This window comes from Siniperca chuatsi, linkage group LG18 (genome assembly GCF_020085105.1).
Source record: "Siniperca chuatsi isolate FFG_IHB_CAS linkage group LG18, ASM2008510v1, whole genome shotgun sequence".
Taxonomy (NCBI): Eukaryota; Metazoa; Chordata; class Actinopteri; order Centrarchiformes; family Sinipercidae; genus Siniperca; species Siniperca chuatsi.
This window is the reverse complement of record NC_058059.1, coordinates 25,524,150-25,546,309: the sequence shown is the minus strand read 5'-3', so window position 1 is coordinate 25,546,309 and position 22,160 is coordinate 25,524,150. Positions and strand designations below refer to the sequence as shown.

General features: G+C 42.3%; 1 protein-coding gene and 1 long non-coding RNA gene across 4 annotated transcripts in view; one reads left to right on the top strand and one right to left on the bottom strand.

The window, feature by feature from the left end:
• Nucleotides 1-2,192: 2,192 nt before the first annotated feature.
• Nucleotides 2,193-13,891, bottom strand: LOC122865152. The gene is made up of 3 exons (XR_006375407.1): nucleotides 10,695-13,891; nucleotides 3,859-3,956; nucleotides 2,193-3,599 (listed from the first exon to the last, which is right to left on the bottom strand). It is a non-coding gene; the product is annotated as an uncharacterized LOC122865152 (long non-coding RNA).
• A 3,688-nt stretch (nucleotides 13,892-17,579) lies between these two features.
• Nucleotides 17,580-22,160, top strand: part of LOC122865149 (glutamic acid-rich protein-like) — an 86,499-nt gene continuing 81,918 nt past the window's right edge. For all 3 annotated transcript variants that reach the window (XM_044173180.1, XM_044173178.1, XM_044173179.1), the window contains exons 1-2: nucleotides 17,580-17,936; nucleotides 18,133-18,223. The gene's annotated coding sequence lies outside the window, so the exon portion shown is untranslated. The remainder of the gene's footprint in view (nucleotides 17,937-18,132; nucleotides 18,224-22,160) is intronic.

Genomic DNA, 22,160 nt, shown 5'->3' with positions numbered 1-22,160 from the left:
ATCCTGGTTGTCCACCTAGGTACCTGAAAGCGCAATCCTGGTTGCCCACCTAGATACCAACAGCAGGCCTGTGGATGACCACACCCTACAGCTTGAAGCCTTAGTTGTTAGACACAGCTGCAGACATCCCCCTAATTTCGACCAAGCTTTTCACCCAGGTGCAAGCAACCGTCGCTAAAATGAACAAGACCGTGCAGATCAAAAAATGCTCTCTGGACATTCCGGGCTTACACACATGTGGGAACATATCGCCCTACTACAACTATCCATTGATCCCATGAGCCTGATCCACCGTGTGTACATATCGCCGCTAAACTCAATCCCCTTTCTCATTGGCAAGGATCTACTGAATCTATTTGAGCCCCTGGTAGACTTCCAGCGATTGAAAATCTGGGCACAAGTGCAGGAACCTCTACCTCTGACGGTTCTGACAGAAACTACAGAAACACAGTCACGTGTCTTGAGCACCAACCTCCAGGTCACGGCACTCCAAGAGGACACAGAGCTAAGAACTTTGCCATGACTCTGGGAAACAACTCCATGATCATGCAGCCTTCCTGTGCAGCTTTGAACCAGCACCTGAGGAAGGATCCAACCAGCCTAAGAAACAATGGCATAAAGCTACAAGAGGTAAAGATACAGTGTGTGGCATGTGGGTGGAAAAGTCTGCCATTAGCCAAGAGGTGTTCAACACCCAACAGCAAGCCACCCCTGGAATACCATACAGTGGTGTGAAAAAGTGTTTGCCCCCTTCCTGATTTCTTATTTTTTTGCATGTTTGTCACACTTAAATGTTTCAGATCATGAAACAAATTTAAATATTAGTCAAAGATAACACAAGTAAACACAAAATGCAGTTTTTAAATGAAGGTTGTTATTAAGGGAAAACAAAATCCAAACCTAGGAACCGGAGACCACCACAGCGGCCAGGCTGCTGACCAGGGACCAGGCAGGACCGCTGATGGCTCTGGGGCACTGGGCAGCCGAGTCTCTGGGCAGACAAGGATACAGGCTGGCTGCTGGCAGACCGGAGTGTGGGCTGGGAACTAGCAGGCAGGGAAACTGTCTGAAGACTTTGCTTGAGATGGCCAATGACAGCAAAATTCTCTGCCAAAATAGGAAAGTGCAAGAGCCAGGGCCTACACAAAACTGTTCTTTCCATTAATGAATAAACAAAAAGTCTGCGCTGAATGTCCACAGAGCCTTAAATGGATGAACCAAGTTTCTCAATGCTGGAGGTCACCTCCCTAAACTCCTCCGCAAGAGATTTAAAGTCTGCTGGGTCCATGCTTGGTCAGTTCGTTCTGTCATAATGGATGTCACACAAGGGAGCAGAAACACAAGAGATAGGACCCAAATGCAGACCAGAGGCAGAGCAGATGTAATACATTCATTTATTATTGGAAAGGCTTACGTGGATAGTCAGGCAGGCAGAGGTCCAAATCAGGAAGGCAGTCCAAGACAAACAAACAAATAAGACAGGGAGCAGGCAATAAACAAAATCCAAAAGCCAGATGAGCTCCAAGCAAACGCAGAAATAAATCCAAGAGACTTAGGAGAAGCACAGGAAAAAAGGCTGGGATACCTGACATGTAGATCACATACCACTGCGGATGCAAATGATCATGAGAACAAACTGACACTGAACAAAGGAAAAAACCCGGACTAAATACACTTAGGTGTCTAATCTAAACTGGAGGGAAAGCAAACAAAGACAGGAAGTAAAACCACAAGACACATGAGGAGAAGAGAACACTACAAAATAAAACAGGAAACAGGACAAAACCCCAAAACTATGACAGCCTTAAGGACTTAAAAACCTGGATGACCTGAAATTTTCTGATGTTAAGCTCTGACAAAACTGAAGTTATTGTACTTGGCCGCAAACACCTCCGAGACACATTATCTAAAGATATAGTTACTCTAGATGGCATTGCCCTGGCCTCCAACACCACCGTAAGGAACCTCGGAGTTATCTTTGATCAGGATTTATCCTTTAACTCCCACATGAAACAAACTTCAAGGACTGCCTTCTTTCACCTATGCAACATTGCAAAAATCAAGCACAACCTATCTCAAAATGATGCTGAAAAACCAGTCAAACCAAAAGCAAACAAAGACAGGAAGTGAAACAACAAGACATGAGGGAAGGAGGCTATTTCAAAATAAAACAGGAAATAACAGAACACAAACCCAAAACCATGACAGTTTTATTTTGAAATAGTCTCCTTCCCTCATGTGTTTTAGTTGTCATTTTTTTAGTTGATTGCGTTGATTGTTTTCACCTGTGTCTTGATCAGTTTCAACTGTGTCTTGGCTCCCCTAGCTGTGTGTACTTCTGCACGTGTGTGTCTTCCTTTGTTCTGTGTCAGATCATTGTTGAACCTGGTGTCAAGTGTCTCAGCCTTTGTTCCTCGTGTTTTCTAGGACTCGTTGTGTGTCTTTGGATTTTGTCTTCTCCCTTCTTGGAATTATTTGACTGTTCAGACTGCTGTCCTGGTTTGCTGATCTCTGCCTGCCTGATGACCCCTGTAAGCATTGTGAACACCATTAAACGATTTATCTGCACCTACTCTGCCTTGTAGTCTGCGTTTGGGTCCCATTCCATATTTCCGTCTGCTTGACACTAAATGTAACACATTGCTGTTCTTGAACATACATATTTATGGCATCTACAAACAATGTGTACAGTATAAGCATGTGTTGCGCTTTTATCACATTGAAATAATTTATGGTATGCCTAATTACAGCACAAAAAATCTCCAACACTTTTGTTTAGTAGTTGTTTTTGTAGTTTTGAATCATTGTTGTGTTGTTGTGTCAGTTGCACCACCTCTTCCACAAGATTGCACAAGACTGAGCTCTTACTACATCCATCAATTTTTCTAATCTACAAACATCAGACGGATTGACATGGCTTTTGTACTTTGTGACCTTGCTTATCAATTGCCTGATCTAGAAGGGCAGTTAGCTCACAATGTACTGCACCCTGATGGCCCTAAACAGACCTCTCAAACAATTTCCCATGACACAAAAGAAAAAAAATTATAGGGTATGGTTACAATTTCCTCAAAGTCCTCACCGATCATGGTGTCATACATTTCTTTGATCTTATCCAAGAACCGTAGAATGTAGAACAGTCTCTCCAATACCTTGGACTATGGCTTCATCGACATGGATGTAATTTGAACTCAAGAAGCGCTGGATGGATGGAATAAACCTGTTGGTCCAGAGTCTTTTCATAAGCTGATCAAAGTGTCATAAAACCATTCAGGGATCTCCAACACGCACTCGCAATGTTTCTGGCTGGGGTGATTAATCTGACAGCCGTAGCAGAACTCCTTCCAATGCTTGTACAAAACAGTATTGAGAAGATGAAAGACAACACCATCTATGAAAACCGCCGACACTGTCCGTCTGGTCACTAACCACGTCTCCGCTTGCCTCTTGTAAGTCGATAGGAGGTGGAGATGATGGAGGTGTACGGACCGACAGAGATGGAGGAGGCGGAGATAGAGGAGGAGGTGGTGGTGTTGAGATAAGTACCCAGGACTGCAGGGATGATGGAGGTGACCAGGATGGCTGAGATGACAGATGTTCTGGAGGAGTTTGCGGAGATTAGATTAGATTAGATTCAACTTTATTGTCATTACACATGTAAAAGTACAAGGCAATGAAATGCAGTTTAGGTCTAACCAGAAGTGTAATAAGCAAGTGCAGGATATAAAGTGTGTGCATAAATGCAGGATAGAGCAGTATTATGAAAATATTTTACAAGTGGTACTATGGACATTATATACAGATGGCACTACTATAAACAGAAGTATACTGATGGATATGTACAATAATGAATTGTACCGCGCAGAACAGTAGATGTCGGAGGCGGTGGAGGTGTGCAGGCAAGCGGAGATAGAGGACGAGCAGGAGTTCCGATAGACCACCAGTTCAGCCGACATCTATGTATTTTGATAAACAAACAATAAATTATATTAGACAGAAAAACACTGTGTAAAATGAAGCTTATCACACAATCACATGTGCATGCATATTGGTATAGTGGTATAGTCTTGAAGAGTAAGGGGGTATGGATGTAATCGCCATTCTTCACGTCCTCTGGTCACAGTTACACTCTCTCTATCTTCACAAACACTAAGAAAAATAAACTCGTCTGACGGCCTAATGAAAGATCTGCTTCAATACGATATATAGCGGGACCCGTAGCGCTTGCCCATTGCGACACAAAGTGTCTCAAAATAATCAGGCTGATCAAGGTATGGGCAGACGACAGAACCAAACAGTTTCTAATCTTTTACAGACATATAGTCACACCATGTTTCGTCGCCCGCAAAACCCTCGCCTGCATAAGTACCTGCATGCAGCATAACTTTGCCGTTGCGATATTTAACAGAATAAAAATACCCATTGACCCCCTCAAATTCTATTTTTAGTTCAGGCAATGCTACAGTAGTAAGATCTGCCCTACAGATCTCTTTTTGCGAGGGGCTAAATTAACATCTGTATCACCCAGTCTGACCCTGATAGACATAAAACATCAGGGGGAGATATACACATCTGTCGGATGACATGACTGCTGGGTGTCCTTTGCTGCTCAGAAAAAAAGGTGTAGAAATGCCCACCAGTGACCATTACTTATATATTCATACAGATAAACCTGCCCCCCCAGGAGGGGCATAAGCAACCCCCAAAGGCATGCCCAGACATATTTTAGGGTTAGATAGTGCACATGTACACCCACAAAGCTGGAGGTATTATACTACTGAGGCTGCACATACACTTTCTGAATTCTGGAGGCAGTAGCGGTATACAGAAGTCCATCTACTTCATCATCAACAAGCTTTTGTGTTGAGTCATATTGTTTAACTTAATTTTGAAAATCATCTCTCTTTAGAAGCTTCAGGTGTGTCAATTTCTGCACTTGCTGCAGCAAATTCGATTCCCAAAGCTAGAGCCTCTTTTCTAGCTTGAAATTCAGCTGTCAAATTAGCTTCTTCTTTGTCAAGTTCACTCCTTTTAGTCTTTCTTCAATCCTTTGCTGATTAAGTTTTCCCTCAATAGCCTTTTCTGTCAATGTGATCTCTTTTAGATCCACTTTCTTCAGGCATATTTATTTCCTCTGTTCAGTTGTTTTGAGACATTGATCATTCATTTATTAAGGTAATATGCTATGCACACTTGAAACTCGATCAACAGCTTCATGTCATTCATTTACTCAATCACAAGTTGAAGGGCATTCAAATTCCATATGCGAATATCACAGTTTAACACTGGCTGCAGTATCAAAGCATCTTTCATGCATGTTTTAACAGGTAAATAGGTTTATGAGCGAGTGGCAAGGTGATTAATTGAGACATCCAATGCATATTCCATTGCTCTACAATTTATCACAATTCCAGTATGCGTTTCAACACTCAATCATAATCCAACAACAATTCACATGATGTACTCAATGATTAAATTCCTTCTAGTTCAATGGTGACGAAGCGGATGTCTGACATGTTATGCAAATGTGCATGGCGGCCTTATACGTCAAGATCAAGTCAAAATAGCTTAACGGAGGTTAAAGAAAATTATTCACATGAATTAAAAGTATCAAAACAACAAACAGTAATAAAAGATTAATCAACAAACTTATGAGTGTGCGGTTGAAAAACTGTTTCTCTGCGGCATCTCTTTCCTTTGTCGCACACCTGGTTCAGTTAACCTCTACGCACACTAGCATGTATGCTACATCATCAGCTGGCATCAGTCTCAGTCAACTACAGCCAAAAATATGCTCATTAAGCTCCCACAGGGATCCATTGACTGACATGAAAAACTGAGAATGTCTTCAACAGAAAAATTACAGATTTGGTTGTTTGTTCAAATTTTAATACCACCACCTTTTCCTGGCACGTGACCTCTTTTGGCAGTGCAAATATGACAGCTGTCTCTTGTAAGCAAAGGTGGAAGTAGCTTGACTTTGTTTTAGCACTACAAAACCTTTTAGAGACATTTTTCTTCCTGCGCCTCTGCATCATCTTCCCAGTGATTTTGCACACCAACAGCACACCACCAACAGTGCTAAAGCCTGGAGCTGCACCGTACAGCTGTAGGAGCTCGGCCAACATGACACGGTGATGGGAAAAGTACTCGATGGCAAGCATCTTTACTTTTCCCAACGCACCTCTGCCATAACCACACCCCAACTTCCAGATAGCCAATTGAGTCATAGTTCTACTTGCGTCATTGGTTTGTTTACTGTGCATGGCTGACAGGACGCTTTTTTAAATATGTTGTTAGCTGGATTATGATGATCTGTCTCTGATTAGTGATGTTAATCAGAAGTAAGTAGCTAGCTTGCGAATCGCTGCATTCATTATGAAGTAAATTATCCCATTTTGAAGCGAGGAACAACGACCAGCCCTATTACAGACATACTTGATGCAATCAGCTACTATGTGATGATCTTGTTTTGATTTCAACTAGGCTATACATAATAATGACCAATATTAACTGGTTTTACGTGCTGTGATGTTATTGTTTTCCATGCGTACTGAAAAGGCAAAGAAAACAAAAACAACATTAACTAGCTAGCTCACAACAAAAGTTGTTTCACGATATTAGCCACGTCTGTAATAGGGCTTGTCATTGTTCCTCACTTCAAAATGGGATAATTTACCTCAGAATCAATGCAGCAGTTAGCAAGATAGCTAGCTAACAACATCACTAAAGAACATTATTCCGCATCAACTTTTCTGATGAAGAGTACCACTGTGTATTTTTCCCACAAGCATTTGCATTATTTTCTTGTGCAAAGTGCAGTTTGTGTGTACCGTTAATTGGCAAGGCTCCCCTGTCCACTTCGAGCTTCCATGTGAGCATACTGAATGTATGGGAGGTGAATAGTGCCACTGTGCATATTTCCCCGTTCAGTTTTACAAGCATTCACATTATTTTGTTGTGCAAGAAAGAAAACATAAAGATGCCAATGGACAACTAGCTGGTATGTGCTCGCTCAGGAGCAATGCTGCAACAATGTGACCTGGTTTCTGCAAGTCACAGGACTAAGAAAAGCAGGCTCTAACCTGCCCGGTCTCTAGTCCACAGAGTTGCTAGGCATGTGGTCTTTCCTTAACTCTCAGTAGACAGGCCGCCCTCAGTGCTTGCCTGTCCCAGTTCCGCTTTAGGGCCAGGCTAACTTGGAGACCGTGCCTCCACTTCTTAGGGTTGATGTCAGGCACAGTGCACATAGTGGCTCTTGTGAACATGTAAATATAAATGGACTGTACTTGTATAGCGCCTTTCTAGTCTTCTGACTACTCAAAGCACTTCACACTACATATCACATTCACACAACTGCTCATCAGTTTAAAGAAACTAACTAATCATTCACACACATATTTTGAGGTTCATTGTCTTGCCCAAAGACACTTTGACATGTGGACATCCCGGGGAAGCCGGGATTGGACTGCCAAGCTTCCGAGTGGTGGACGACACGCTTTACCCCCAAGCCACAACCCGCCGCCCAGTGTAGCACTGCCTCCTGAACTATGGACTATGCCGAAAGCAGACTCTGCAGGCCAGAGTGTTTGTAACACACAGACTGCATGGGCAATGTTCTGGGGCCAGTGCATCTCCTGGTGGTGTAATCCAATGCTTCCCTTGGTAGGCTGAGTAGCCATGCATCAGAATCAGAAATACTTTATTGATCCCCGAGGAGAAACTCTTTTGTTACAGCTGCTCACCATCACGTCAGTGCACACAGGAATAGAAGTTCTAAGCAAATCAAAATATAATACACAGGTAAGATAAATTAAATACAAAGTGGATATAAGTATAAAATTAAAACAAGTGTAAAGTACAAAGTGGATTTATGATGATAAGTATGTACGGTATGATACAATGTAATAATATGTAACTTATTAAGATTATTATGAGACGGTGGATATTGCAGAGCAGTAATAGAAGTATGAATAAATATCAATAAATTAAACTGAAAACAGAGTATATTGCACTGGAGTATTAAACAGAGAATATTGCACAATTATTTCAAGTATTGCAGTGATGTTAATGGTCCAATGTCCAGTTTAATGCTTTAGGGTCATATAGAGTGACACTTAGAGGGAGGAGTTAAAGAGTTTGATGGCGACAGGCAGGAATGACTTCCTGTGGTGCATTTTGGGGGGATGAGTCTTTCGTTGAAGGTACTGCTTTGTTTGACCAGCACGTCATGGAGTGGGCGGGAGACATTGTCCAAGATAGCATGTAGTTTGGCCAGCAGCCTCCTCTCTGACACCACCAACAGAGAGTCCAGCTCCACCCCCACAATGTCACTGGCCTTACGGATCAGTTTTTTGAGTCTGTTAGCGTCCACTACCCTCATACAGGATAGCGCTGGCCACCACAGACTCATAAAACATCCTCAGCATTATCCGGCAGATGTTGAAGGACCTCAGCCTCCTCAGGAAATAGAGGCGGCTCTGGCCCTTTCTGTAAAGAGCTTGAGTGTTCTTAGCCCAGTCCAGTTTATTGTCCATGTGTACTCCCAGGTATTTGTAGTCCTCAACAACGTCCACACAATGTCCCTGGATGGAAACAGGGGTCACTGGTGCCTTGGCCCTTAATAGGTCTACAACAAGCTCCTTAGACTTTGTCGTATTGAGCTGCAGATGGTTCTGCTCACACCATGAGACAAAGTTACCCACCACAGCCCTGTACTCAGTCTCATTACCACCACTAATACATCCCACCACAGCAGAGTCATCAGAAAACTTCTGAAAAATTCTGGTGTAGATGGTGAAGAGGAAGGAAGAAAGGACAGTCCTCTGAGGGGCCTCCTGTATGCCTTTCCTCCCTTCAACCTCCTGCACCCGCTCCTACCGAGAGTCCCTTGAAACAGTTGTCCCAGTCCAGCCAATCTATTGAGCTGCACCCTTTCCACCCTCCTCAGGACAATGAAGCAGGGTTGAGTGGGCAGTCACAGTTGTGCCCAATCAGGGCCTTAACGGTGTACCTCATCATCAGACACGTGACCACAGGATAACAGACCAGCTCTTTGTCTGTTACAAACGTAACTGGCAGCCAGCACCTCATTCACTGAACGTGTGCTGGGCTCAGTGCAGCAACACATGGCTTTACATACCATGCCTCTGGGACCACAGGTCTTACAAGAATGGACCTTGGCTTGGAGTCATTTTCTTTCAAAGCTAGCCTTGCAACCTGGCAGGCTAACTAAGTGGCTTTCCACCTGTTCATGGCTGGCCTTAGCATCTGGCAGGCCAACTAAGCCTTGGTGGCCATGGGTGTGTATGTAGTGTATATTTGTAAACTGTTCCCTTATCTGAGCACATGGGTGAGTGCTCTGGTGGTCTCATCCCATTTCATGCTCCGACAGGAACAGCTGGGTCTGCTTGGTTTCCTCGCGGTCTGTCTTACAGAGTCCCCCGTACAATATGTAGGATGGAGAGATAGTCTTGACACGATAGAGAACAGAAGGTTACATGTGTAACCCAGGTTATCTGAGTGGAGAGAACAATTAAGTTCCAGGCCACTCCAATATGCGTTCCAATCAAGGTTAACCGGACAGGTCATGCATGTGTAGTGCTTATATAACCATGTGTTGCCAATTAATTAGGCCACCACAGGTGATGTGTCTTAAGGAGTATCCATGTCAGCTGCCCCCGTGGGGGTCAGTCCCTGTACATATGGAATATTTAAGGTGGAGGGATAGTCTCTCTACTCAGAGTGCCTGGGTTATAAATGTAACCTTCCATTCCATTCATCCAGGGGCCTCATTTGTTGAATCATGTTGGTTAAAAATAAATATGCAAATCAGAACATGTTATGTATATTGTCTAAATATATCAAAAATATCAGACCAGACACCCTCTCTGCAAAGCTGTATTCTTAATACAACTTGTTTTGTGGCTAATTTTCAGAACCAGTTCTTTTGGCCTAAAAATCAATTGGATGAAATGTTAATAGAAAGCAGTTTTCTGAAGTTTGATGTCAAGTGTTTTGGTCAACTAAAACTAATCCATCACATGATCAATGAAAAACCATAGCAGAATGTACAATAATGGAAGCACAAGTGCACAGTTTGTTCTTGTAAGCAGCCATGTCAGTCATTTTTGCAAATGAATAGAGAAATTGAAGTTATATGGATATATTTACCATGGCACTCTGTTTGCCAGTTGTCCATCATATGTTGATATGAACTATCAGAATTGGTAAATTAATTGAACTAGCCTGAGTTTCTCTCGTATTTGTAAATAAATATTTTCTTCATCCATTTCTCAAACAGTGCATGGCTAGAAAACCATAGGGTAAGTTGGAAAAAATATTTTTTGTTTGCATACAGCCATAATTTCCAGATCTCTCAATCCATGTATTCTTTGGTCAATAAATATACTAGTGTAATCTATGGTGTGTATTCATTAACAGATCAGTCAGTGGTCAACAGATGTAGTAATACTAATACATAGTTTACAAAATCTAAATTACAGCCAGTGAGATTCAATTTCATAAAAAAACAATTATTAATTAAACAATTAATGTATTATATGTAGTAGAAAGAATCAAATAAACAAGTCATTGTAAAGACTTTTTGTACTCTAAATTGACTTTTTGTACTCTAAATTGTAGAGCAGGATCAACAAACGAGGTAACTGGTACAATAGGAAAAAGTACTTAACTTTCTTTAAGCGATGCGCCTTGCCTTGCCTTAATGGTCGTACAAGTGTACGGAGTCGATTTGGCGCTGGTGGTGTGGGTGAGCCTGGTATTTAAGCTGTGGAGACTTTTGGTTGATTGAAGACAGGTGAGCCGGTGATCAGCAGTAGGCGGGAAACCACGGAGCCAGACCAGAAGACATACACACACACATACACATCTAGAGACGAGCCGAGGACACACAAGAATCACAAGGAGAGGAGAGAACAAAAGAGCTCACAGGGATGGGGAGGATAAGGTGGCTGACTATCACAGGGAGAGGGAAAGAAAGACAACATTTTTAATTTTCTGCAGTCCTCATTTCTTTACAGTCTCATAAAAAGTGGACAGCTGGGACATTCAGGGTCTTTCTCGTGTCATCCCTGGTGCCTGATATAAAGGACCTGGATTATCAGTGTGAAGGTGTTCCAGCACCTCTTTGTTTCCCCGAGCTGTAGGAACATGGTTTCCTCTAGAATGGGTTGCATGTCTTCTCAGTGGGTAAGCTCATGGTAAGCACTTCTGACTAATGACAGGTGTTAAAGTTTGTGAAAATAACAAAACTAAAGTCTCACTAGTGTCCCAAAGAAGCTGTAATGTTTACTACACCCAACAATATTAGAACAAACAACATACCGACAGTTTTGCTAAGCTCATATCTGAGTGGGGCTGTTCTGAGGTGGCACTAGATACATGGTCAGAGGGTAAACAAAAACATTAAACCTCATAATCTGGGGACCACAAATATCTAATACTGTGCAGGGTTTTATTCTGATTCAAAATTTTCAAATGTTCTTTTTTTTGACCCATAGGCTACATGACCCAAACAGAAGACAAGTGAAGAAAACATAAGTGCACATTGTCCATGCTGGAGGTAAACAAGATAAGAAACAAGCCAAAAAGAAAGACAGGGGAAAAAAACATTTTAGTAAGTTATTGGGAGGTATTGAATTAAGAGTAGTTAGTTAGATATTCTCTTTGCACTGCAAATGAGTATAGTTGTATGTGGGAGTGTCTGTGTCAATCATGACTCTGTATGTGTTTCTGTGTGTAAGGGCAGAGGGGATGGCGAGAAACTGAGGGAAGATACAAAAACCAATACAAATATTAAAAAATAAACTAAAAGAATAAGAAATGAGAGAATATTTCTTCTTCTTCTTCTTCTTCTGTTGTGTTTTATGGCAGTTGGCGTCCCTAATTACGCATTACCGCCACCTACTGAATTTTAACAGCTTCACAGTTTAAACTTTTAACAGTGTCCACCCAACGTGATCCCATGCCATAGTCAATTCTATAACCCAGACCCCATTGTCTGAGTTGGTGCAACTCCTTCCCTCAGTGTAACATCCAGATCCTCTCCAGATATGTCCACAACATTCAAGAATCTTCTTGCCGCATCCAGCACCATCTTAATCCTTTCTGACTTCCCCTTCATTTTAGCCGCACAGTTTATAACCATGGCAATAAATGCCAGAAATCGCTTCTTGTCCATACTGATGTTTTGCTCCATTTCCTTTCTTCTCCTTTTCCTTTTGAACTACCACCCTTTCACCGTTTCTCTCCATACTCTTAACAGCTTCCGCATATGACAATCCCTTTTCCGCTCTGATCTTATTCATTTTCATTTCCTTAATTCTTTTTGGACATTGTGCTGATCCCGTATAGTGGTTTCCCTCGCAGTGCAGGCACTTTGCTTGCTCTTTCTCCACTTTACACTTCTCCACATTACAATTGTCCTTCCCACATCTCCCACATCTTCTGCCTCCTCTACATACTGCCGCAACATGTCCATATTCCTGACAGCAGAAACATCTGAGAGGCGCTCTCTTATACGGCCTCACCCTGTAGCACACATAATCTCTCTCTGGGAATTCCCCCTCAAAAGTCAAACACACTGAGTTACTGTCCTCCTTCTCCCCATTTTTGAATCTTGTCACCCTTCTTGCCTCACACACACCTTCAACCTCCCGAAATGACTCGGCCTCCACCGACAGTGGCACGCCGCTTACTACTCCCTTCTTTTTTACTTCTGGTCCGAGTGGGAAGCAGTCCACACTGCTATAATCTCCAAATGCATGAATCTTCAGGGCTTTATCTCTCTGACGCTTGACACACATTCAATGATAACCATCCCACTTCTTGTTATCCTGTTATCTGACATCTCCGAGCTTTCCTCCTACAAACTTTCCGACCTCATGTGGATTCTTGAAAATGCCGTCTGTTTGTGTCACAGCTATCATCCCAACAAGATACTTTTCCTCTTTCTGACCGGATTCACTTGAGTTACTCTTCTTCCTTTTCTTTTTATTTTCAAATCCTCTCGAATCCTCGTTTCTAATTTCGCGCTCTGATTCCTCCTCTGACTCCATTTCCGCCTCACGTTCTACGTAACAATCTCTAGCTGTCCCACCAAGAGAATATTTCATCTTTAAGGTGAATAGCCTAGATGTCTAAGGTGCATGTGTAATCACAATGTCCCTGGTTTGATTCTGACTGGTAACCTTTGTTGCATGTCATCCCCCCTCGCGTTGTCCCGACATTTCCTGTTTGTCTATCTACATACTGTCATGTATCAAATAAAGGAAAAATACCTTTAAAAAGATCCATGTTTAAACCTACAATACATACAAAAGCAGCTTGTCTGGGATGGTAGGAGGGGTTGTGTGAATCTAGCATTTATATAATCTTTCAGTAAATTAAATTGCAGCATTGGATATCAAATTTGCCCTGCTGCCCTGACTCAAAATAACACAACAGCTGGACAGTTGTCGGCATGTTTGTTGCTTAATGCAACAGCCCCATCTGCTGGTCATAAAAAGATTGGACTAAAAACTTGATTGGCCTATTTACTGTACCTTAGATTACACCAAAATGACCATCTGTTGTGTGCTTTTTTAATTACGTGGAAAGCAAGATTTAGAATTTAGATTTAAAAGTTGTCATGTACATGGTTTAGACTTACTGTAAGCATGGAGCTTTGCTCACATCATAACAGGTAGTTGTACATGGGGGAGATGGTACCCTCTGCCTCTGTTCAAAGATAGTCTCTGGCATCAGATGTGAAAGCCCTCCTTTCTCCAGCCATCCACTGACTCCTGGTCAATGACTTTTGACCTCTTCCCAGTGGATGCTGTGAGCGGTTTTAGTCTGATGCTCACTGACAGCTGATGTTGAACCAAGCCTAAACAGCAACAATAACAGGATCACTGTGTCTTACATTAAATAAAACATTGTAACACTGTCCACTTTTATAATGTTTTTAACTTGATTAAACAAAACAATTTTTTTTGTTGAATGTACACCATTTAAGCATAATGTGGACTGAAACAATACCATTATTGTTTCGGGGCGACTTGGCTTAGAGGTAAAGCAGGTGGGTACTAATGGGAAGTTTGGCGGTTCGATCCTGGCTTCTCCCAGCCCACATGTTGAAGTGTCCATGGGCAAGATACTGAACCCCAAATTGCTCCTGAGGGCTGTGCCTTTGGTGTGTGAATGAGTTAGTTTCTTTGTACTGATAAGCAGTTGCACCTGCCATCAGTGTATGAATGAGTGGTTGGAAGAGAAAGGCGCTATACAAGTACAGTCCATTTACCATTTAATACGAGATTTGATACAGTGGACAGGATACTGTCCAGGACACAGGTTCCTTCAACAAGACATTGTCTGATGATGATGTAAAAATGCAGGAGCTGCTTTAAGGTTCTCATCATTTCAGTTTATACGGCACTTTGGCGGTGAGTATTACCAAAGACATTTTGCAATTAATCTGATTACCAGAAACTAATTGTCACACAGTGAATCTGGAGCCTGCAGGGCTGCGGGGCTGTTGCCCACAGTATATGGTCAATTGCTGTATTTATGTAAGCCTTTTATCCAAAGCACTTTACAATTTTCCTCTCATTCACACACACACACTATGCAAGGTGTTGCCGGCCTGACCATCAAGAGCAATTTGGGGTTCAGTGACTTCCATTTACATTTAATCATTATGATATTTAGTAGGCTCGCCAGTTGCAGTGGGGGTTCGGGTGAGCCAAGACAAGCCTCGACTGCAAGTCCCGGCTACCCTCTACCAACAATGGGGGTCACTCCCCCTGTTAGCCCTCGTCGACTCCAGAGCAGAGGGTAACTTTTTGGACACAAAGTTGGCTCGACAGGCTGGTCTCTCCACAGAGACTCTAAGTTTGCCACATAAGGTGGAGGCTTTGGATGGCAGACCCTTAGCCTAAGTAACCCATTGCACTGTCCCTGTTTCTTTGGTTCTATCTGGTAATCATTGGGAGAAGATTAATTTCCAACTCATCTCGTCTCCCAACACACGAATAGTTCTGGGCTTCCCCTGGCTACGTCAACACAATCCGCACATCAACTGGTCTACAGGGAGAATTGTGAGTTGGAGCTCCTCCACCTGCTTGCAATCCACTCGGTCCCCACCAGAGGTCAATACACCACCACTCAACCCGGAACCCCCAGATCTAACTCTGATACCTGAAGAATATCATGACTTAAGGGAGATGTTTAGTAAAAACTTAGCCCTGTCATTACCACTGCACCGCCCCTATGATTGCGCCATTGACCTTCTCCCTGGAGCCCCTCTTCTGTCTAGCCGACTTTACAACCTGTCCTGACCCGAAAGGGAAGTTAAGGATATCTTCATCAAGTACTCGCTACATGCAGGCCTCATTTGTGCATCCTCCTCACCAGTAGGGGCGGGCTTCTTCTTTGTGGCAAAGAAAGACAAGACACTACATCCGTGCATCGATTACAGAGGTCTCAATCAAATCACTGTCAAATATAAATACCCACTGCCACTCATTAACTCTGCCTTCAAACCCCTTCACGGTGCCAATATCTTCACTAAGCTAGATCTCCGGAACGCCTATCACTTGGTCCGAATACAGGAGGGGGACAAATGGAAAACTGCCTTTAACACCCCTTTGGCCACTTTGAATATCTAGTCATGCCTTTTGGACTAACTAACGCTCCAGATCTCTACCAACCTGTTTGCCTGTCTCATCTGCCATACTATCCCTGCCAGCTGTCTCTCCGGCTCTGCCAGCTACACCTCACGAGCCACTGCCTCTCGGATCCAGTCTACTCCACTCCACGGATATATATATATATATATATATATATATATATATATATACACACACACACACACACATATATATATATATATATATATATATATATATATATATATATATATATATATGTATGTATATGTATGTATATATGTGTATATATATATATATATATATATATATGTGTGTGTGTGTGTGTGTGTGTATGTCTGTCTTGGCTGTGATGCTAGTAGCAAGGTGGGAGGAGCTGAGGAGGCAAAAGAAGATGGGATAGGAAATGTAAGAGCAAGAGAAGAAGAGAGGATGCTGGGGTGGAGGGATGCATGTGCTTGGGTTGTTAGTGAAGCCTGAGGTAAAAGAGAGGAGGGATGAGAAAGAGAGGGAGCTGGTACAGGGTTTAATAAGACCTGGCCTCTAAGAGCTGATGTGGGAGCCTGGGCTTCTTCTGCATGACGTTGCCCCAAAAGCGACGCTTGGAACCTGGAAGTGCTTGGGATGCTCGGCAAGTGAGAGTTCTGTTTTGCTGAGAGTCTGAACAGTTGGGAAAAAAAATATTAAAAAGAGTGGTGGAAAGGGATGTTTCGCAGTGCTTGCTTCAGGTGAGTGACTGTCCACTCGGATTTGTTTGAAGCAGAGGGACGGTCTGAGTGTTGGCGGGGTGAATTTGGGCCTGACATACCTAGCATACCAATAATGTATGCAAAAGGTGGAATATTTTAACATTTGTTGAAAAGCTGATGCTAAACTGAATTGGTGGCTTTAAAAGTTGAATGGTAGCATTGGTCAGTCTGACCTGTGACCTGGATATCACCAGGTCAATAAAAAGGTCAGTGATCATTTGTTCCCTCTTTTTCTCCTGGAATCTTTCACTGTGGCAGGCAGCCCGTGGCTGTCGCCCTCTGAGTGCGGCATACTCACCAGCAGACACCCACCTTAAGTCTCTCCTCCAGTCTTCGCCGTATAATCTGCTTGGAGCAGAAACACGCAGCAGAACCGAAGTCTCCTGATCTACCAAAGCGCTGCGAAGACCTATTGGATCTCTACAACAAAGTTTAGCACAAACGGCTGCCACACACAAAGCCTGCCAGCTAACTTCACATGCTAACAGGAGCACGAAGCAAGTTAACGCCAAGCAGTTAACTCTGTAAGGACAACCACAGACGAAGCGACCGGCTTACTCCGATCACTACAAGTGGACACTGCACAGCAACAGACGCTTCCACAGCGGAACCACAATTCTTCCCAGCTTGGCTCATCTACAGCAGACTGAACGCCAGCTAATAGCAGCACCAAAGCCACCTCTCTTTCCCTCCCAACAGAGTAATGTAACAACTGGGCATAGCATTGAGTAACAGTGTACTTGGCTAAGCACAGGACTGTTTAGTTCATGATGTTCATGTACTGATGTGTTTTTCTGAGGTTTTGTTGTTGTAACATGTTCATCTGCTAGGTTAATTTGGTAGCCACATGCTAAGTTGATGTTAGTTATGTTATGCACCACACAGACAGTCTTTGCATGCTAACTAACTAATTTTAACTTGCCATCGTTATCCTAAACAGACCACACACATACACCTCTAATTTGACCACACACGGCGGAGAGTAACTTTAAAGCTCCAGCTTCACGTTTCTTTGTTTCTGACCACAAGGGTTGATGCTCGTGCATACGGAGGCAGAACAAAGAACATACACACATTCCTTTTGGCGCACACCCAGACCTGCACACACACACACACACACACACACACACACACACACACACACTGTGTTCTGCAGTTTAGTATTTAGAGTTAGACTTCACATTGTGTTTTTGCTTTTGTTATAGTTTGAGGTTTTGTCATTTCCTGTTTTATTTTGTAGTGTGTTCCTCTCCTTGTGTGTCTTGTGGTTTTACTTCCTGTCTGTAACCCAGGTTTAAAATGCACTATCTGCGGTAAAAATTCCAACTATTGTGCGCCAGTGAAGGCACCACTTAGTCACGGTTCTCTCGCGAGAACACTCCAGCCAATCGTGTGCCTTGCAAGCCCTGTTCGTCCCGCTCCTGTCAGAAGCTGGGAGCGAGGCTGACAGGACGGCTGCACAGGAGCCTTACCATCATTACCGACGGCGTTCTGACCGTTTAGAACCAGGGATTTGGTGGGTTCTGAGTGTTAGCTTTGTTACATGCTGTATTCTCTTTTTATTCAGTGCACTTTAAGTAAAGAGCATTGTGCCAAGTATTGTATTTATGCAATTGTATTTTATTATGTGTACACTGCTAACTAAGAATAAACTAAAGTTAGCTAGTTGCTAAATTGTGATGTTTTGCTAAAGATAGCTGTCTGTCTAACAGGCCAGGTGTGCCCAGTTGGGTACGAGTCCGATGGCGAGCTGAGTCTACAAAGAGCCTGTACAACATCAACTCTACAAACTCCTGCGGTCTGGTAGGAGGATGTTGCAGCTTGTCCGCCCCCAAAGTCTCACTACACTCACCCACATAAACTGCTTGTGCTTATGGACATTTAATTTCATGGACATTCTGGTTAAACCAATGGACAATTAAGCCCACGTTGCTGTGGCGAACAGTTATTAATTGCTCATTTGTGTTTGTCACCAACGTTGTGACCCCTCCTGACTTTGCTGTTTGAAATTATTGTTTTGTTGTATGAGAAAGAACTATTGTGAATATTTATTCAGAAATGCACTCAAGGTTACACTTGACCTAAATCATATGAGCTCAATGTTTTTTTCTTATTCTGCAGACTGTAAATACCACTATCACTGTTAATACATGGCACCAGCCACTTAAACTTAAACACTTTGTTTCCATTGTATTATTATTATTATTATTATTATTATTACCACTGTTCTCCCACCTCTTAGAGAGCCGTTTCCTAATCTTCTGGTCTAGCCTACCAAACTCAAAAAACCAACTCAGTTCCCCTTTTCCTAGTGGCATATCCCACGTGTATATGCTACATGTCTTTGTTTGCTTTCCCTCCAGTTTTGATTGTTGCCCCCTCCTTGATTGTTTGCACCTGTGTCTCATTGTCTCACCTCCCTAAGGGTATTTAGTCCAGGTCTTTTCCTTTTGTTCAGTGTCAGATCACTGTGTTCCTGTCATATGTGGGTGTGTTGCCGTTAGGTGAATTTTTTTTTTTTTTTTGTACTTTGTTCCCCTGCCCAGTTCTGGGCATTTCTTCCCGTGAGTTTGTTGGTATGGATTCTTTGTCTCCCTTGGACTGTGTCTGGATTTTGGACTTTACACTTAGCATGCTCCCTGTCAGATTTGTTTAGCCTCTTTGGACTCACTTCCCTGTTTTCACCACTGCCAGCCGGTAACCCATTACTTGGACCTGTATCTGCCTACCTGCCTATTACCTGTTTGTTGCCTGTCTGCCTTCCGGTCTGTCTGCCTGTACCTGCCTGTAAGCCACTTCACCCCAATAAACACTGTAACCATCCAGCTACTTCATCCTCATACCGCTTCCTGGTCGTCTGCATTTGGGTCCACATACTGCACCCCATACGACAGAATGATCTGACCATAAATATGGACCCAGCATAGACCATGTCCGACGAGAAACCAGACACAGAAAAACTGTGACACAGATTATTTAGGGGCGGGGGCGGCGCTACGGGGGATTTAGCCATTTTATTGTTGATTTGGCCCAATACCTGCAACTAGAAAACAGTAAACATTTTACCTCAATAACATTGTAACATACTTATTGACGCGACGGTGTAGTCCCTCATTCGTCCAGGAGTGTTCCATCGTAGAAAAGGTTTCAGTTGTAGTCATCTGGACACTGTTTTCAGAATCAAGATCATATTAGCATATGATTGGCTAGTTATATGCAATTTTATTTTATTAGCTAATCAGGTACTTAACAGTGATGAGGGAGGTGCAGCCAGAAAACAATAAGCCTGATTACTTATCACTGGGCCATCGTGGAAACAAAAGGTCAGTTTCAGGTGAAACTAGGCAGGGAAAATAGCAGAAACTCAGGAAGACTCCTTCTTGAGAGCAGGGCTTAAGTGACACAGAATAGCTTAAATATCTGAGTTCTCAGACCATTTTCACAATTGAGAATGATTTCCGGATGGTAGCCGAAACGTCCTGATTAGGAAAACAGTGACTACGACTGAAACATTTTCTACAATACTTATTGACATTGTTGGGTTTGCTCTGTGATATTGGGAAGGTATCTGGCCCCTCAGATCCTCCCTGATATGGCCAAATGCTTTCTTTTTCTTCTCGCACTCGTATTCAGCCACAGACCATAAGATTCACTTACGGTCTTTTGTTTAATTAGTATAATTAGGCAAAGGCGTAGGTTTTGTTTCAGAAGTGGGGTGACAGAAAAGGTTAAAAGGTTTTCAAAAAAATTGTTCTTTTCTAGATACTTATTATGAAATTTGAATAAATAAATCACACATTACAAATTAATGGTAGTCTAATACAGTCATTCTCAAAGTGGGTGCTGTGGCACCCCAGATTAGTTCATTTCTGTGTTTTTTTTAATTTTTTTATTGTACATTTGTAATGTTTTTCCACATTAGGCAACATTTACTCTAACTACATTTTATGTTTTGAAATCACCATATTTAAAAACTCTGATAAATATTGTTACGGACAGAATAGCAGGAGACACAGAGGTGGAGACACAGATGGTTTTATTGTACACGAGTCAAACAAGCATCTGGAAGTGAAAAGGAATTAAAACATGAATGAGCTAGTGTCCAACTCCACGGATTTTAGCAGTTCCGCATTGAAACTAAGTGAAACATACATGTTTCAATGGCAACCACACGGCAACTATCTCTGCATAATAATACAGAACAAGACACTTCTTTTTGGGGTTTTTTCTCTCGTTTCTACCCGTTTGTCACTATTTATGATATAGCTGCAGTTTCTCTAATGTCCACTAGATGCTGCAGGGAGTAAGTTAGAAATAGGTTAATCATTTAATTCTACTTCAAAAGTAAGTTTATTACTGTTAGTTACTCCTGTCCTAATGAATGTCAGAACCACCAACAGCACAAAGGGGGGAGAGAGAGAGGGAGTGCACATACACAGACAGAAGGAGAGAAGTGTGAAACTCATGTTTATTTCACACCCAGTTCTGAAGAAGCAGATTAGCTGTGTGTTAAACTATTGCTTTTATAAAACTGTTACCAAGTATGGCAATATGTAAGTTATAGACACATTCCAATTTAAACCGTTTTTATTAACATGTTCATAAAGCATTGTTCTTACAGAGAAATAGGCCCTCCTGGCTGCCTGCACATAGTGCAGTGTGGTTGCAACATACTAGCTTATGCTATTTATCTTTTTTTTTAAATTTTTTTTATCACAGATTGATTTCATCATTTGGCTATGTATTTATATTAGTTTGCATGTTTCCATTTATTGTGCAACCACTTAAAAATGTCCAGCATCAGTAGGATGACTTTGAAAACTGTTAATACTGTAGGTTTGCATTTTTGCTCTGGAGAGAGGTTTCGCACGTGTTGCCACTTATGGCCATAATTTCTCTCTCATTAACAGACAGGATAGGCCACCCTACATATAGTTATATAGATTTTAAACCTAACTCTATGGTACTCTAATCTTAGCCAAAAGAATATGCACTAGGCTGACTTACCAAACATTGTTGACACTTCAGATTACTTTTCTTTTTGGGTGAAGATAGAAGTCTGGTGTGTCCAATGGTAGGTGGGACAGATATTTCTCTATAGATGAAATGAGCTGCCAATTGCCCTCATTTCCCCATGCGCGTGCCCAAAGTGTAGTTGAACATCAAACAATGCTCTGTTTACTAGCCCCTCTGGAGTGTTGGGATCCAGCACATTCTTTATCACTTTGAAGTCATCCTCTGATGCATTATGAACTGTCATGTTGAGTCCTTTCTTTGTAAGGGTTTTTCACAACGCCAGTGAATACATTGTTGCACGTTGTAAACTCTGTGTCTTTGAGGAGACACCACTGAGCAGTGGGTCATTAATGTAACAGTTTAGTCCAGCATGGAGACCGTGGCATAGAGATCTCAAAAATTTCACTCCTTTAATACTGTCTTAAGGTCTAAAACCACACCTTTATCCCTACATCTTCAAACATTTCCAGTTCGTCAACCTCCTCTTTACGAATCTCTGCATATGGCCTTTAGGTTCAGCAGGTGATTTTTTTTTAATTTATTTTTTTTTTTTTTCCCCCCCAGGAGATATGCACTGCTTAATCTACTCCTCCATAGTTAGGCCACCACGGTGGTCGAAGTTGACCTTAAATGTTTCCATTTCATAGCAGTTTTGTAGCAGTTTGTAGCAGTCTGTTAGACTAACATTTTTTCTCTTAAGCGGAGTGATACCAAATTGTGTAAA